This window comes from Pseudorasbora parva, chromosome 1 (genome assembly GCF_024679245.1).
Source record: "Pseudorasbora parva isolate DD20220531a chromosome 1, ASM2467924v1, whole genome shotgun sequence".
Classification (NCBI taxonomy): Eukaryota; Metazoa; Chordata; class Actinopteri; order Cypriniformes; family Gobionidae; genus Pseudorasbora; species Pseudorasbora parva.
In genome coordinates, this window is record NC_090172.1 from 53,063,619 (window position 1) to 53,079,358 (window position 15,740).

At 37.2% G+C, this 15,740-nt stretch overlaps 1 long non-coding RNA gene across 1 annotated transcript in view; it reads right to left on the bottom strand.

Annotated features, from left to right (window-relative positions):
- LOC137085643 (uncharacterized) overlaps window positions 1-15,180 on the bottom strand; it is a 49,726-nt gene extending 34,546 nt beyond the window's left edge. Inside the window, exons 1-2 of the long non-coding RNA XR_010907211.1 lie at window positions 15,081-15,180; window positions 14,014-14,082 (exon numbers count right to left, since the gene is read on the bottom strand). This is a non-coding gene — a long non-coding RNA (uncharacterized lncRNA). The remainder of the gene's footprint in view (window positions 1-14,013; window positions 14,083-15,080) is intronic.
- Window positions 15,181-15,740: the final 560 nt, after the last annotated feature.

The window sequence follows — 15,740 nt, forward strand, 5'->3', positions numbered from 1 at the left end:
TACAGTACATGTCAACAACTTAATGTGCTCCCTTTAATACCTGGAAGAGATCTTTCATGCAACGATCTATGGGATAACATCTGTGAAGAGCAAGAGAGACTAAATTAATAGTTCACCCAAAAATGCAATGTATGAATGGGGGGGTTCTCTAAACTGTGTTCTAATTGATCTGTTGTGTTCTAACCTTAATTTGCATGCATCACTAATACTACTATTGATGGCTCAAGTATTAAACTTTGGCTCGTAACTCATCCAGTTCATTCTACAGTCCTGAATGATGCTTCAAATCAATGAGCTTACAGAGGAGAGGTGTGCTATTACTTTTTGCCTGGAGGCTGATAAAACAGGGGAAACAACCCCATACACTGAGGCAGGTTCAGACTCCGAACCCCTTGAGGTCCCAGCCATATCTAGGCATGACAAAAAAGAAGTAGCTATAGACAAACAGATACGGTATCTCTTTACAGTGTTTCAGTGTTTACAATTCTCCATGCAGATAATGTGCTTAAGGAATCACAATGCCTCAAGAGTGCACTACCCTGAGATCAATCGAATTTAAAAAAACAACAAAGTATTATTTTAATTTTAGATAAAGAGACAATGGTTATATAATACAATACACTGCCCCGTCCAGAAAAAGTCACTGTTTGGATTTAAATTGCTTAAGAGTCAATGATTGGATCATTATTGCAGTGATTTTGCAGTGATCAATTTTTGGTCCAGATCATGTACTGACAATGCAAAAATCAAGCACTCTGTCAAGTCTCCTAAAGCACATCCCAAAGACTTTCGATGAATTGAAGGTCTGGACTCAGAGAGGCTAATTCATGTGTGAAAATTATTCTTCATGCTCCCTCACAACCATTCTTTCACAGTTTGAGCCTGATGAATCTAGACATTGTCATCCTGAACATTCAGAAATGGTTGTTTGAGAAAAGAAAAGCTACACACTCCATCAATTAGGTTTAGACGTGTTGCCAAACATGCTAGAAACATAAAAATCACTGCAATAATTATCCAATCATTATTAATTCTTAAGAATTTGCCTATTTAAATCCAAACAGCAACTAAAATATTTATTTTATTTGACGAGGCAGTGTATAATACAATTGTTTTGTATTATCATTTTTTTCTGAAATGTGATATTTAAATAAGCAAAATGATAATCTAATTAAATATTCTCATTTTGTAAATATCTACATTTCGAATATTTATTTATATTACTTCAAAAATTTAGCAAATACTCTCAACAGACACAATAAGATAACCTGTTGATAATATAATCAAATGTAAATGTGTATTTTGTTGGGTTTTCTTTCAAGTCTGAAAGATGAATTCAAAGTAGTGTGCTTAACACGCAAGCTAAAAGTTACATACATTTTGATGGAAACAATATATCCCAAAATCTCAAAAGCAATGGATTTGCAAGAAAAAAAATGTTTTTGTTTTACTTTGAAACAATTTTCACTCAAAAATTGTGTTGGTGAAAGTTACTTTTATGCGTTAATATTGTGTTACATGCTGTACATGCTTCTTATTACACACAGGGTGCAGGCAAAAGCAGCGCACAAAAGTAGCCTAAATATTAAAAATAAATGGATTCCTCTCTGTAAATATTTCCACCTTGTAAATAGCGAATCCGCCATGGTGCAAGCAAACTGGCTTTTAAAGGGAATGGGAGATGAGACTTGGTTTATTGCACATTACGCCCAAAACACACCCATGACTCATTAAAGCTGCAGTACAGTAGGACGTTTTTTAGAAAACGCTGCAAATTAGCCTGAAAATTTGACAAGCACAATTCACAGGTCACTCCCCCTTGCTCTCTGCTGCTCCACAGCTCCTCCCCATCACAACGGAGCCTGCGTGAACGCACAGGAAACAAGCAGTGCCATCGATGACGGCGGATAAACAGTTATGGCACATTCACCGGTACGGACAAAACATCAACAATATGATTAACACTGACTATGTCCTGCCCATACTTTGACTACAAACTTGGTCCTCAAAACATTACGTATTTTTGCAATACATGTAATGTAACTATATGACTTTGCACTATTTCTATAAGTAATAAATAGCTATAGTAAGATAATATACCGTTTACCGTCTTTATTTTATGAGCAGGTGCCACTCTAGGAATTGGCAGTTTGGTTTGTTTGTCCGCCATAAGCAAAACTGCAGCTAGCCTTGAATTTGAATGCCTGTACGCGCTGTGCATGAGGGGATTGTGATCAGCGCACACAAGCTTGATTGACACTGCTAAGACACTCCTCCTAGCTCTGATTGGTTGTTTCTTACTGGCAGCGGTGTATTTCTGCAAATGGCAATAGGACCGCTGAGAGGAGCCAGAGGTGCTTGATTTTTTTCACAGATTACCCGTCTCATATTCTACTGTCAGGACATAATGACAGGTTTAACAAATATGTCAAAAATACATTTTTACAAAAGTTACCTACTGCAGTTTTAAGAGACTTTGGACCATGCAACTGGAGTGCCAACTGCTTTTTCTGTCATTAAAGGGTTAGGTCACCCAGACTCCCAGAGAAAACTCAGAGATGTGGATTTGGACAGGTTTTACATCACCACACACCTGATGTTTGTCAAAAGCAGTAGGTAACTCGGCTGGGTATTTTTACGCAGGTGATGGGAAACGGACGGCAATAAAATAACTGACTAGTCCCTGTAAAATTATGACAGTACCTTCCGACCCCATGAGAAACAGTTACCATCTGAATAGGGTTTCAGCCAACTCCTTCATCACTAACGGAGCGAGCTGGAAAATCAAACTTTTCCCGAATTCACCCTGTTGGAGAGGAGGGCCACAACACCATGGCCACCAACAAACACCCAGCAAAGATTGTTATTGCTCCGGCTTTAACGTCTGGATATTCGGCAGCGGTGCCACAACGGAATGAATGGTTTCGTTTGCAACTTTCTCTGCCGCAACTACTGAACTATAACTCAAACTAACGCACAACATCAACGGCATCGTTCTCAGACACTCCCTCTGTTTGCTGATTGGACCGGTAAAAATTTGTTCGAAGGAAAGGAAACCTAAGAATACACCGCAGTCCCAGACATAGTACTGAAGGACAATTTTAAGTAGAATGGGGCACAGGAGAAGAAAGTTCACACAACAGCTCTACATTCGATTAATCTTAACATGAGGACATGAGTCAGGTAATAAATGGGAAAACAAAGTATCTTGCATTACTTATTTGAAAAAAGAAACTCAGATATTTAGTGTAAATTTAAAAGTAATGCATTGCTTTATTAGTTACTTGAAAAAGTCATCAGATCACTTAACTCATGTTACTTGCAACTTTACCACCCAACGCTTCCCATCAGCTAAACAAAATCTTATGTGCTGGCAATATAGATTTACAATTTTTATTTCATTTCAAACATGAAGTGCAGGGCAGTGCAGAATCAGTTTGATCATGCAAAGATGTTTATAAGCTCTCAACAAACACTCTTGTGTGTTAGTGCTCTGGAAATGTAGCCAACAGCAACTGGCACCACAGGGTTGAAATGCACACAAGTCAGATATCAAATGTATGAGCTGAAAACCTTGGTGTAAAGCTTCCAGCTACAGATTCTACAATGAAACTGCATTTTTAACGTCTGAATAAAGCAAAAACCAACCAGCATCCCTGTGGTGTAGAATGTTATACAGTGTAGAAGCACTACACCATTATGTTGTGCAATCTAAGGTAAGGAAAGTGAAAAGATCGGCAATTTTTTGCCTTATGTTATACAACAATGATTTTCCTCATTTAAAAAATGTATAGATATTTCTTACAATCCTAGATATTCTCAATCTACCAAACCAATACCATTCAAATGTTTTTGTTTGTTTGTTTTTTGGTTGAAAGAAGGGTTGAAAGAAGTATCTTATGCTTTCCAAGTCAGCATTTATTTAATCAAAAATATATGAAAACTGTAATATTTGTGAAAACAGTCGTGCCGCTTAATATTTCCTACTACTTAAAGAGGTATTCAGATGGTAAGTCTGTTTAAAATTCAGTCAAAGTCTTGAGATGTTGTTATGAGATGCAGTGGAAGAAATTTTCAAAGATTCATGCCTTCACAGATGAAATAATTGCTCATATACGTTTTGTAGATGTTAAAAGGCTATAAGCAGACCATACATGAAAGCGTTTTCATTTTGTACGAACATTATTTTTGACAATATTCATGAACCTCTGCTGGGTGTGTTGAATGAAACTCTATTGGGTCATTAGCTCTATATCATTAGAGCTTCTGCGGAAATTACATGTTTGCTTCTCAGTGCCTACAATACCTTAGTGTATTATAGCATATAGAGCACATTATGTGCTCTAAATATGTAAACAATGATCCATATGTTACAAGTTTTTAGCATTGGTTTCTTGATATATCGTATGTCTCATTAATTGAATTCATTAACTTGAAAATTTCACACTGGCTGTGATATAAATGCTTCAAAGAGCAGCTGAAGTCAAGAGCACCTCATGGCATCAGAAAAGCGCAAAAATATGACAGATGTCAGAGAAGTTGCCTGGGCAACAGGGATTTTTGTTCCATGATTGATTCACTGCAGTCACTAGCTAGACATTACAAATGAGTCAGAGAAATGAGTCCCCTGGAATTATTAATGCTGACAAATCTATTGACTCCGGCTCAGCTGAGAAGAATGAAGATGAGGAACTGTAAAAACAGCATATCCACGTGAAAGGCTCTGCTTCATTTTGAGGGGGCCACACAGTGCATTTTATTCTGTGAAGTCCACATATAAATAATGCTAGACAACATTTCCTGCAACAAAAATGTTTGTGTTTGGTTTGATCTATTATTACATGCACCTAAACAGAAAGTTTGCATCTCATCTGAAACTACGTACATGTACAATCAAGTCCATTTAATTACATAGTTTAAATCGAATCTAAATTAATTATATTATTATACTATATATAATTATATTATTATTATGTTTGTTTTATTAAAGGGGTGGCTGATTATGATTTTACTTTTTTAACTTTAGTTAGTGTGTAATGTTGCTGTTTGAGCATAAATAATATATCTGCAAAGTTACAAAGTTCAAAATTCAAACCAAAGGGAGATATTTTCTTTTAAAGAAATGGCTTTTTAAGGACTACAACAAGCTTCCTCCCGGGTTAGTGACATCACAAACCCAAAAACCTACATAAACCAGCCCCTGGGGACATGCAACAAAGGGGGCTATGTTGAGAATGTATAGATTATCATGACAGAATATGCTAATAAATTACTTGAAGAAAGTAAAATCCACAGCAGCTACATAAAAATGTAATCAACTAACCATTCAGGAACATCTTGTTGCATTCTGCATGTCACTTAGCCTAGAAATCTAGACGCACCCTAGCGGCAGCAAATTTAATCTGCCCGCAAGTGTCGTCTAGCAACTCTCAATACCCTTCTGAGCTGTATTCCCCTAACTCTTGCCGGACCAATCACATCGTGTATAGAGTCGGTAGGCGGGGTTATATTGATGACGGCCGAGTTGCGTTTGCGTGCTTCTAGTAAACACAGAAACTGGCGAACGGCGGTCTTTCGAATCAGCTTTGACTGCGATTCTGGAAGACTTGGAGTTAAGCTTTTCTCTGAGAAAAGAACAAAGAACGGCACTGAAGTCATTCTTAAAAAGGGAAGATGTGTTCGGAGTTTAGCCGACCGGATACAGCGAATGTTTAATCTGTCAACGAGCTCTGTTTCACCTTCGTTGCTCTGGTTGGTTGTAGCGCTATCCTATCGCGTGCAGAGGAAGTTTGAAAGACAACCGTTTATCCTGCCCCTTGGATTGAGCCCTGTCAATGGTGAGTTTCCAGACCAAACATCTTGATGTGGGTCTGGCTTGTCAGGCTACATGTCACTACTTCTTGAGTCTCTTCACCATTGTCCAGTTTGAACATAAAAAGCTGAACAGCTTCATTAGTTATCTGCATGAGGTGATCAGGGGTGCTAACTGGAGTTCTTGAAGCTCCGCAGCTCATTTGCATTTAGGGCACACCCCAAAATGGTACATTTATGCTCACCCTTAAAAGGGGACAATTTTAACACGGCATAAAAAGTGATCTGTGGGGTATTTTGAGCTTAACCTTACTCTCATACACACAAATATATATATATATATATATATACATATATATATACACAGTCCCTGACAAAAGTCTTGTCGCTTGTGTACAAATTGACTTAAAGTGCCGCTGAAATATTTTTACAAGAAATGGCTCATTTTAATCCCACCAGCTTTTGTGATAATGTTTCAGTTAAAAAATAAACTTTCAAAAAGTATTCTAATATTCACAGCTTGGTAAAGCCCATTGAGTCAATTCTTGCAAAGACATGCTGTCACCTTGTCATATGAGCTTCGCCTGTGACTAATAATGGATCAATTAGGTCTCAAGTGTGTATAAAAAGAACCCCAGTACACTAGACCTTCACATCAACTGCAACTAGACCTCTGCAAACATGCCTAAGATTCACCCTGAGACTAAAGTTTTGATTATCAAGAGGCTGAAGACCAGATCCACTGCTGATGTGGCAGACACCTTCAATGTGTCTCAGCGTCAAGTACAGGGGATAAAAAAAAGATTTGAAGAGACTGGAGACGTTTTTGACAAGCCCAGGTCAGGCAGACCCCGCAAGACAACTGCTCGAGAGGACCATTTGTTGGCTCGAAAATCCAAGGCCAGCCCATTTTCCACTGCAGCAGAGCTCCACGAGACCTGGTCACCTGAAGTCCCTGTGTCAACCAGAACAGTTTGTCGGATTCTGTCTCGAAATGGCCTCCATGGTCGAATCAGTGCCCAGAAGCCAGCACTAAACAAAAGACAATTTAAAAACCGTGTGGCATTTGCCAAGGCCCACAGCCTGCTAAAAGGATGGACGCAGGAAAAGTGGCAGAAGGTGGATTTTTCAGATGAATCTTCAGTTGAATTACACCACAGTCGCCGCAAATATTGCAGGAGACCTACTGGAGCCAGAATGGATCCGAGATTCACCCAGAAAACAGTGAAGTTTGGTGCCGGAAAAATCATGGTCTGGGGTTACATCCAGTATGGGGGTGTGCGAGAGATCTGCAGGGTGGAAGGCAACATCAATAGTCTAAAATACCAAGAAATCTTAGCTACCTCTTATATTCCCAACCATAAAAGAGGCCAAATTCTGCAGCAGGACCGTGCTCCATCGCATACTTCCATCTCCACATCAAAGTTCCTCAAGGCGAAGAAGATCAAGATGCTCCAGGATTGGCCAGCCCAGTCACCAGACATGAACATCATTGAGCATATGTGGGGTAGGATGAAAGAGGACGCATGGAAGACGAAACCAAAGAATATTGATGAACTCTGGGAGGCATGCAAGACTGCTTTCTTAGCTATTCCTGATGACTTCATCAATAAATTGTATGAATCCTTGCCAAACCGCATTGATGCAGTCCTTCAAGCTCATGGAAGTCATAGAAGATATTAAATTTGGATCTCACAGCACCACAACTTAATTTGCTGACATATTTTTGTATTTGCAGTAAATTTGTTCCATTTCTGTATAGGCAACAAAACTTTTGTCTTGCCAAAATTTGACCTTTCTGTCTTGATTAAATGATAAATATTTTTTCTGTGAAAATTATTTATTTCAGTGCATTAAACATCATTTGGGAGGGTTTTAGCTTTTCATATGAGCTATTTCTAACACCAATGAATGAATTAAAAGTCAGGTTAATATCAGGTATTTCTAGAAAATAGATAAGCGACAAGACTTTTGTCAGGGACTGTATATATATATACAGACAATGCTGAATAAAGTCGTATTTTTAGTTATTTTTGGACCAAAATTTATTTTCGATGCTTCAAAAGAGTCTAACTAACCAACTGATTTCACATATGAACTACTTTGATGATGTTTTCATTACCTTCTGGACGTGGACAGCAAGTGGGCATACACTTACATTCAAAGGACAGAAAGCCCTCGGACTAAATCAAAAATATCTTAAACTGTGTTCTGAGGATGAACGGAGGTCTTACGGGTGTGGAACGTATTGGAGTCATTAATGAAAGAAATTTCATTTTTGGGTGAACTAACCCTTTAACTAATCCCCTCCAACCGTTAAGGCTGCAACATACTCCGCAAGAACAGAGAAAAAAGTTCTCGCTCCCAGGGCTGTGAAAACAAAATGACATCAGTTTGTTTCTCGCAGCTTGTTCTCGACACATCGCCTGAGCAGAACTTTTTTATTGCGGGTATCCCAGAACTATTGTGTGATTGGTCAGAGATTTAAAGTGGGCGTGGTTAATACAGAGAAACGCAGATGATCGGCACCTGCTTTTCTTGTGAAGTTTGAAATGTACTGGTCAAAACAAACTTTTTTCTTGTTCTTGCCACCTCAAGAAAACGAACAAATTTCTTTGTTCTTGCATGTTCCAAGCTTTAGTCTGCTGAGTACGAGCTGGAGAGGAGGAGCGCTGAAGTTAAACCCTGCCCTCTATTCAATATTCAGTTTCACTTGGAAATACGTCACAGCACAGAAGAAAACTCACTTGGTACTTCCGGTTCACTGGGACTTTAAAGGCCCACTGAAGTACTTTGAAACGCAGAGCATTATTCCTTGTGTTGACATAATTTCCACTGAAACAGGAAGAATGGGGGAGACATATCAAACAGTTCCTCACCTTTTATAAAATAGCCAGTGTTTAGTTTATAACACAGTTCAGCCAAAGGCGTTGAGCTCAGGTACAGCCACAGTTTCCTCCTAATCTCTTAGTGTTTCTCCTAATAATCTCCACCATATTACTTTAAAATATAACACTGATAAGTTGATCCGCTCATATGATCCGCTCTGTGCTATCGTGTCTCTGGACAAGAGCAGACTGTGTGTGATGTTGCAATGTGTGTGACAATAACATTTAACCGGACTTCCTTCGCCTCAATAAAAATAATCGTTCCCTATCCCCTACATAGTGCACTACGTGCCATTTGCTATGTAGAAAATAGTGAATGTGTGAACAAATTACCAATTTTAGCCACAGCTTCAGCATCTATTAATAATGTAGAGGGTGGGACGCTTCCGATTCTAGAGAGCATTTGATTGGACAGAAAATCTGACGAGAAGCAGGAGTGCAGAGTGATGTCATCAAAATCATTGATCCATGTTGGCGGAAGTGAGAGACTGTACGTTTTGAACGCTTATATCTTCTAAATGTGAATTTTGTCATTGTTTTTAAGCACACTAGCTTAAAGATAACTAATGTCAAGTTCAGACTGCACGATTTTCAAACTCATCGGATCACTGCTCTTTTCACACTGCACGATGGATTGGCAACAGGGGGTTTCACACTGCATGAAGTTCTCACACGAGACTGGAATTGCCATTAAAAATACAGTGCAGAAAACTTGCGATTCCAAAATGTCTGTGTGCTGATTTGCAGCAAAAAAGAGAAAAAGAAAAGAAAAAAAAGATTATAGATGAGGAAATGGCAGGGGAGACACTGAGCAATGATTGTCTCCTGCAAAGAGAGATGGAGGTAAATAAATTATTTTGCAATGTGCAGCTGTTGTTTGTGCTTTGTTTGTGTTTGATATGATTGTAAAGATATCTATTCAAATACTGATATTCTGGTCTAGAACTCCTCTTGAACTTCCCACTGCCCTGTATCTTGCTCTCTCATCGACTGTCAGTCATTGTAGATGTAATTTTCAGTCAAAACCCATTTCACAAAACAGGATTATGAATCGCCGACAGGTCCAGATATTTAGCATGCCAAATATCTCACGGACGTCTGCGATTCTCTCTGATCGCGTCTTTGATCATTTACACAGTGATTGACACTCACGTGTAAGAGCACATTGTGATTTTACAAAACCTGTTGGCGAGTCAAAACCGGGGCTAAAATCAAGCAGTATGAACTCGGCATAAGGCTGGCTATTCATTCTAAAAGCCAAAAAACTTTGAGTTTGATTTCACGCAGACTTTAATACATGAATGAATATCAGAGGCGAGACAGTGTTTTGATATACAGTCAGAGCAGTGTTGGGATAAATGCTTAACATTGATCAAAAAAGGAATATTCCGCTCCTCGCACTGCACTCAACTCAAAACAAAATTGAGCTTTTCTTACAGGGATCATTTCACCAAGTTACGCAAGGCAATTCCACTCCAAACAAATATCGACATACAATACATCTTTTTAGCTCAATAATAGAAATAACCTGAATTCACTGATTTAATGGGAAGAAAAGTGAAGGTTTTCTGTTGCCAGTGGGAAGCAGAGAAATTGAGTTTGGTAGTAATGAGCGAGTTAGTAAATGAGTCATTTCACTGGCGGTGGAGGAAATGATTTCATAGAGCTAAAAAGTGGATTGACTGAAATAGTATCAGAACCCACTCAATATACAACATGCTGCAGATGCGAGTTTCACTCAACACTGTTTAAATAGCTTATAAAGTAATTGCTTAACTAAACCCATTTAATTATAATATTCGGCAAAGGTTTTGACGGTTTGTGTTGCTCGGGAAAGAAGCGGCACATGGATTTGAGGCAAAAGTGCTATTTAAACATCTTCAATGATCAAGGACAATAAAAAAATAAACTAATTTAAATCAATAAATATTACAATTGGAATAAAATAAAAACTAGTGTTTAATTGTGTGTATAATAATAATAATAGAAATATTAATACGTTTATTTACAGAACAGTAAAATTGTAATACAGACAACTGTAATACGGAGGACATTTAATATTTAAATATTTACTTTTATGGATTTAGCAGGTAATAATAACAGTAATAATAATTCAACATATAAAAAGTGGACTGACTGAAATAGTATCAGAACCCACTCAATCCACAGCATGCTGAAAGGTGAGAGTTACAGCATGTTATTCTTTCCAATTTACTGGACAAAATCATATTAAAGCTAAAATGTAAAATGATATTTAGCATCCCATTCATTGACAAGACAACCATATAAACACTATCTATACTGTATAGTCAGCTTGCTGCCAATTCTGGAATTTTGGTCAAATACATGTCCAATTTTTAACTAGGAAACTAAATTTTCACATTTACTTGCCTACCGATAAAGCTGGTCCAAGACTCTGAAAACAAAAACTCTCTGCTAAAACCCAGTGATGCGCTTCGCTCTGAAACACGCAGCATGTCAGAACCTATTCATATAATAAAACCACAGCCACGGTCATGTTCTTCTGTTTTAAAGAAAGCAGAAAAACTCGTTTAGCGCCACTCAGTGGACATTTCACTCTCTAGCAACTGTAAGGAGATATGCTAAAAATATCTCTGAACAGGTAACAACCACTTAGCAACACCTTAGCAACCACCTACATCACCCGAGCGCGGTGGTGGGAGAAAGGCATCTCCACAAGTCTCAAATTGAAAAAAGCACTCAACCCCAACAACTGAATCATCACATTTGTCCTGTAGGCTAAAATAAGCAATGTACATTGCGTTTGAACTTTTCGAGTGTGATCCTACACTCAGGCTTGAAGAGTGGAGTTTGGAGAGGTGTTTATCTTTTACTTTTAATGAAAGTGATTAGGCACATAAGTCAAGGATACGAGCATGACTGGAATTCTGAGGAACACTTAGACCCTTACCACCCACTGCGATGAACTCAATTAAGTCTGAACTAACCCGTTTCTGTTTATGCAAATAGGACCTAGAAAGTTTTAATAAATGCAGGTTCATGAGAGCTCCATAGCCCCAAGGACACTTGTTCCAAAGGCCACTATTCGAGTGAAAAGTTAGAGAACGATACAGCTTGAGGAGGAGAATGGATCTGCAATTCATTCAAGTAGACCCCACTGTCTCACATTAAGAAAAATTATTTATCCTTATTTTAGACTAATTATTATACACTAAATTGTATTAAAATACACTGGACTAAATGCCAAATCTGTTTATAGTAGTACAAATTAAATTCACAATCTGAAACCAGGGCATGCAGTTAACATGATATTAAATGTGAACATTTTGATATAAAAAATAATACATTTCTGTCCTCAAAGCTGAAGTGTGTAATTTCTCCCACACCTGTTAAAATGTAATGTTATATATATATATATATATATATATATATATATATATATATATATATATATATATATATATATATATATATATATATATATATATATATATATATATATATATAGAGGCCGGGACTCGATTAAAAAAAATTATCTAATTATATAGAGGCTTTGTAATTAATTAATCGAAATTAATCACATTTTAATTGCATATAAATATTTGACCTGAAACAATGACAAGTAATTTTTCACATGGATTTTTAGTATACCATTGAATAATGTCTGAATACATAAGCTTAATCAACAAAATATTGTCTATTTATTTCAGTCCAGCAGACCAGTGCAATGTTTAGGCTTAGGATATTTAAGGCTCGATACGCAAATTCCTTGTTGTATAGCTTGCACACAACCATGCTCTTGTTGACGCTTCCATCCTTTCGTTTTTTAAAACAAAATTTCCCATCCACGGCGCCAAGCAAAGCGGTCTCATCAGCTTCTTTGTTCATGTTCACACTGGTTTGTTGTTGTTGTGACTCGTGAGCACTAGTTGGTGTTTCAGTATAATCGGTCCATCGAGAGCTCATTGGCTGCTGATACAGCAGGCACGAACGATTGAGTTAACGGCCTATCTAGAGTTTAATGACAGAACTTTGAAAGTTTTTAGACAACAGACTAGTGAAAACATTTTGCAGTTCCAGTTGATGCTGGTACATACTTCACCTTTAAAAGCTCCAAGAATACAGTAGCGTTTAATTAACTTCAAAACATTGAATGACATCAGAATGCTTTTAGTTTAAGGCCAGTGCTGCTTTTATCAAATTATGATATTGTCAGTGTATTGATATTGATCAATATTGTTTCCACACATCCCATTTAAAGTTTCTGGTCCATTGGGCAAAAGCCTTTCGCATCCTGAAATGCAATTAGAGATCTGCATTATTTTATGTGTTACTGGTACAGTGCTGATGACTGATAAACTGTTAGCAGAAATGATCTCCCATGAGTGATGTAACACTCAAACAAGTTCACTTCTGAGAGCAAAGATTCTCTCTCCACTATTGATGCATCTACTAACTTTCTTTTAATTTATTTTATCAAAATACTTGTTTCTTTCATTTGTATCTTTTTGCCTATTAGAAAAAAAGTGTTTAATCTTTTTATGTCACCCACCACATTTCAATTTTGTATTGTGTTTAATAACATTATAAACATTTTTGTGATAAAACTTCAAAATCTTTTGTCTTACTAAGGCAATAGCTGGCATTTTATAAATATTTTATGCATTAAATTATACTTTAATTCAGCAATGGATGGATACATTAAATTCACTCCCCTCACACAAAGCACAATGTTGTCTCTAATGTTGCCTCAATCTAGGGACAGCCATCATTAATTTATTACAAGGATGTAAGTTTTACGTGTAATGCGACTTATGGTAACTGCAACTTTTTACACAGTTCTGGCTACTTCTCGCAATTGTAAGTTAACATCTCATACTTCTGACTTTAGAATTGTAAGATAGAAAGTTGAAATTAACAATATATTTTGTTTACTCCATAACAAGCTTCCATATGTTTCGCTCAAAAATATATCCCGTTACGGTTGCAAACACTTTTCACGTTGACTTGAGCTCCACACCTCATTAACAACAGTGTATTCTTAATAATAAAGTAGTAGTGAAACTATTACATACAAGCCTATTTTTCACATTTTATAGGAACCTAGAATCCAGCAGCCTCACACAGAATTGAGGCAATCTAGCACAAAAAATAAAAAATAAAATTCCACACATGACTTGAGCCAGTTGTGAAAATGAAAATTCCCCACTCTTCGTGGGTTGTAGCAAAATCACTCTTTGAATAAATCTTGATTCAGACATTCAGTGATCCCTGCATGCATGCATTTACTCTCTCTCCTCGTGCAATATAGTCCACTTGGAATGTTTGTTACCTTAGCAACAGGTTTCACAGCATTGCAACCAACAGTTGGTAACCCGCATCACTGCCACAGAGCTAATGGCTGTAGGGAAACACACACAGGACACAGGCTGTGAAGATCGTTTACACACACTCTACAATTGACTGTCATCAATGCATTTAAAAATATATTTTCCCATCCACATTTCAATACAAGAAAATACATTTCATGTCAAAAATCTATTTGTATAATACATAAATATACACCCTGCTATGCTGCAGAAATTGTTTAGAAATAGTGTGAGGAACATGTCAAAGAGTTAATAAAGGTGTTGCCTAGGCCAGGAGGTTTTGTGACTGACCAGTGCATTTTAGAATGCTTTGCTCTCTAGTAGGCTATTCCATCCACATTTGCATTTAGCCTAAATGCTACTACTGCAAGATTGGAAATGTATTTTCTTGCTTCTGAAATAATTTTTTGGTAAGCTATGAAAGTTAAAGCTACAGTCATTTACTTTCAGTTTAAAAAAATATAGGCAAATTTCATTTTGCTTCGTGTGTACGACATATATTATTTAGCATGTATTTAAAACATTTTCGCCAGAATTTGTTTGCACCACCTTAAAAATCCCGTGACCTCGTGGAGAAGTAAAGTCCATCCTTCGGAATCTCGCCGCAAATAGAAGGTAATCTGGGTGGTAATATTCTCGTACTCTTTTATGTGTAAATTGGGACATCATTATTTTGTAAAATACTGTTTTGGGCGATTTCGTACGCATGCATTGCAGCCCTGTCTCGACAAGTCACGTGATTTCAGAATCACAGACTTCAGCTTCGTTGTCATAAACTTTTCTAACTTTAATTTCGAATCATTTCAAAATTACGATGGTAACCTATGGTTCGTTTTTAATTATTTTAAAGAAATGTATTTGTATTTATTTAATACAACAACAAAAAAATGTATTCAAATTATTGTAAACTAGATCGTTTGCCTAAAAACCCGGGCAAATAACATACAAAACAGACTACAAAATAATAAAACAAATGTTTAAACTTTAAATGTCCTTTATTTTTAATTGTATTTTAATTAGTAGTACTTACACCGTTTTGACCCGTTGCCAGACTGTGGTGTTAAGAACCCGTCGAAAGGTGTTGTCTCGCCTTGACGCCTTCAATTACCACTAATTGCATTGAATGTATCTACATGGCAATAGTCAATGACAGTCATAGCACCACCTGCTGGCAGCAGGAAAGAGCACGTTTTACATTGTGATTAACTACTCATATTGAGATTTGTTTTTTGTTTTTTTACAATCTATGGATTTAACAAAACAACATCATGTTTAGTCAGTCTAATCTAAAGGTCTTGGTGATGTTAAATTATGAAGATCTTTGTTCCCTGAAGAGTGTGTCCATGGCGGCCTCACAAAATCTGATGTTTCACTATGAAACAGGAAGCTGTTACAAGTCCAAGGGGGTTATCTAGCACTTGGAAAGCGTACCAGCCATAGGGGGCTGCCATTGCTAACCAAGCCATCACCTGCTGTTAGCATCCCATTGACTCCCATTCATTTTTGCGTCACTTTGACAGTGAATAACTTTACATCTGAGTCGTTTAAAGGCTCCATTTGTCCACTGTTTGTTTCTAAAGAAACACGACAATGTATAAAAGGCTCCATTACCTTGTATCTTACCCTATCACCCCGTAGAAGCTGTTTTTGTAAAAAATAGGCTAACGATTGCGTCATAACCAACGAGACT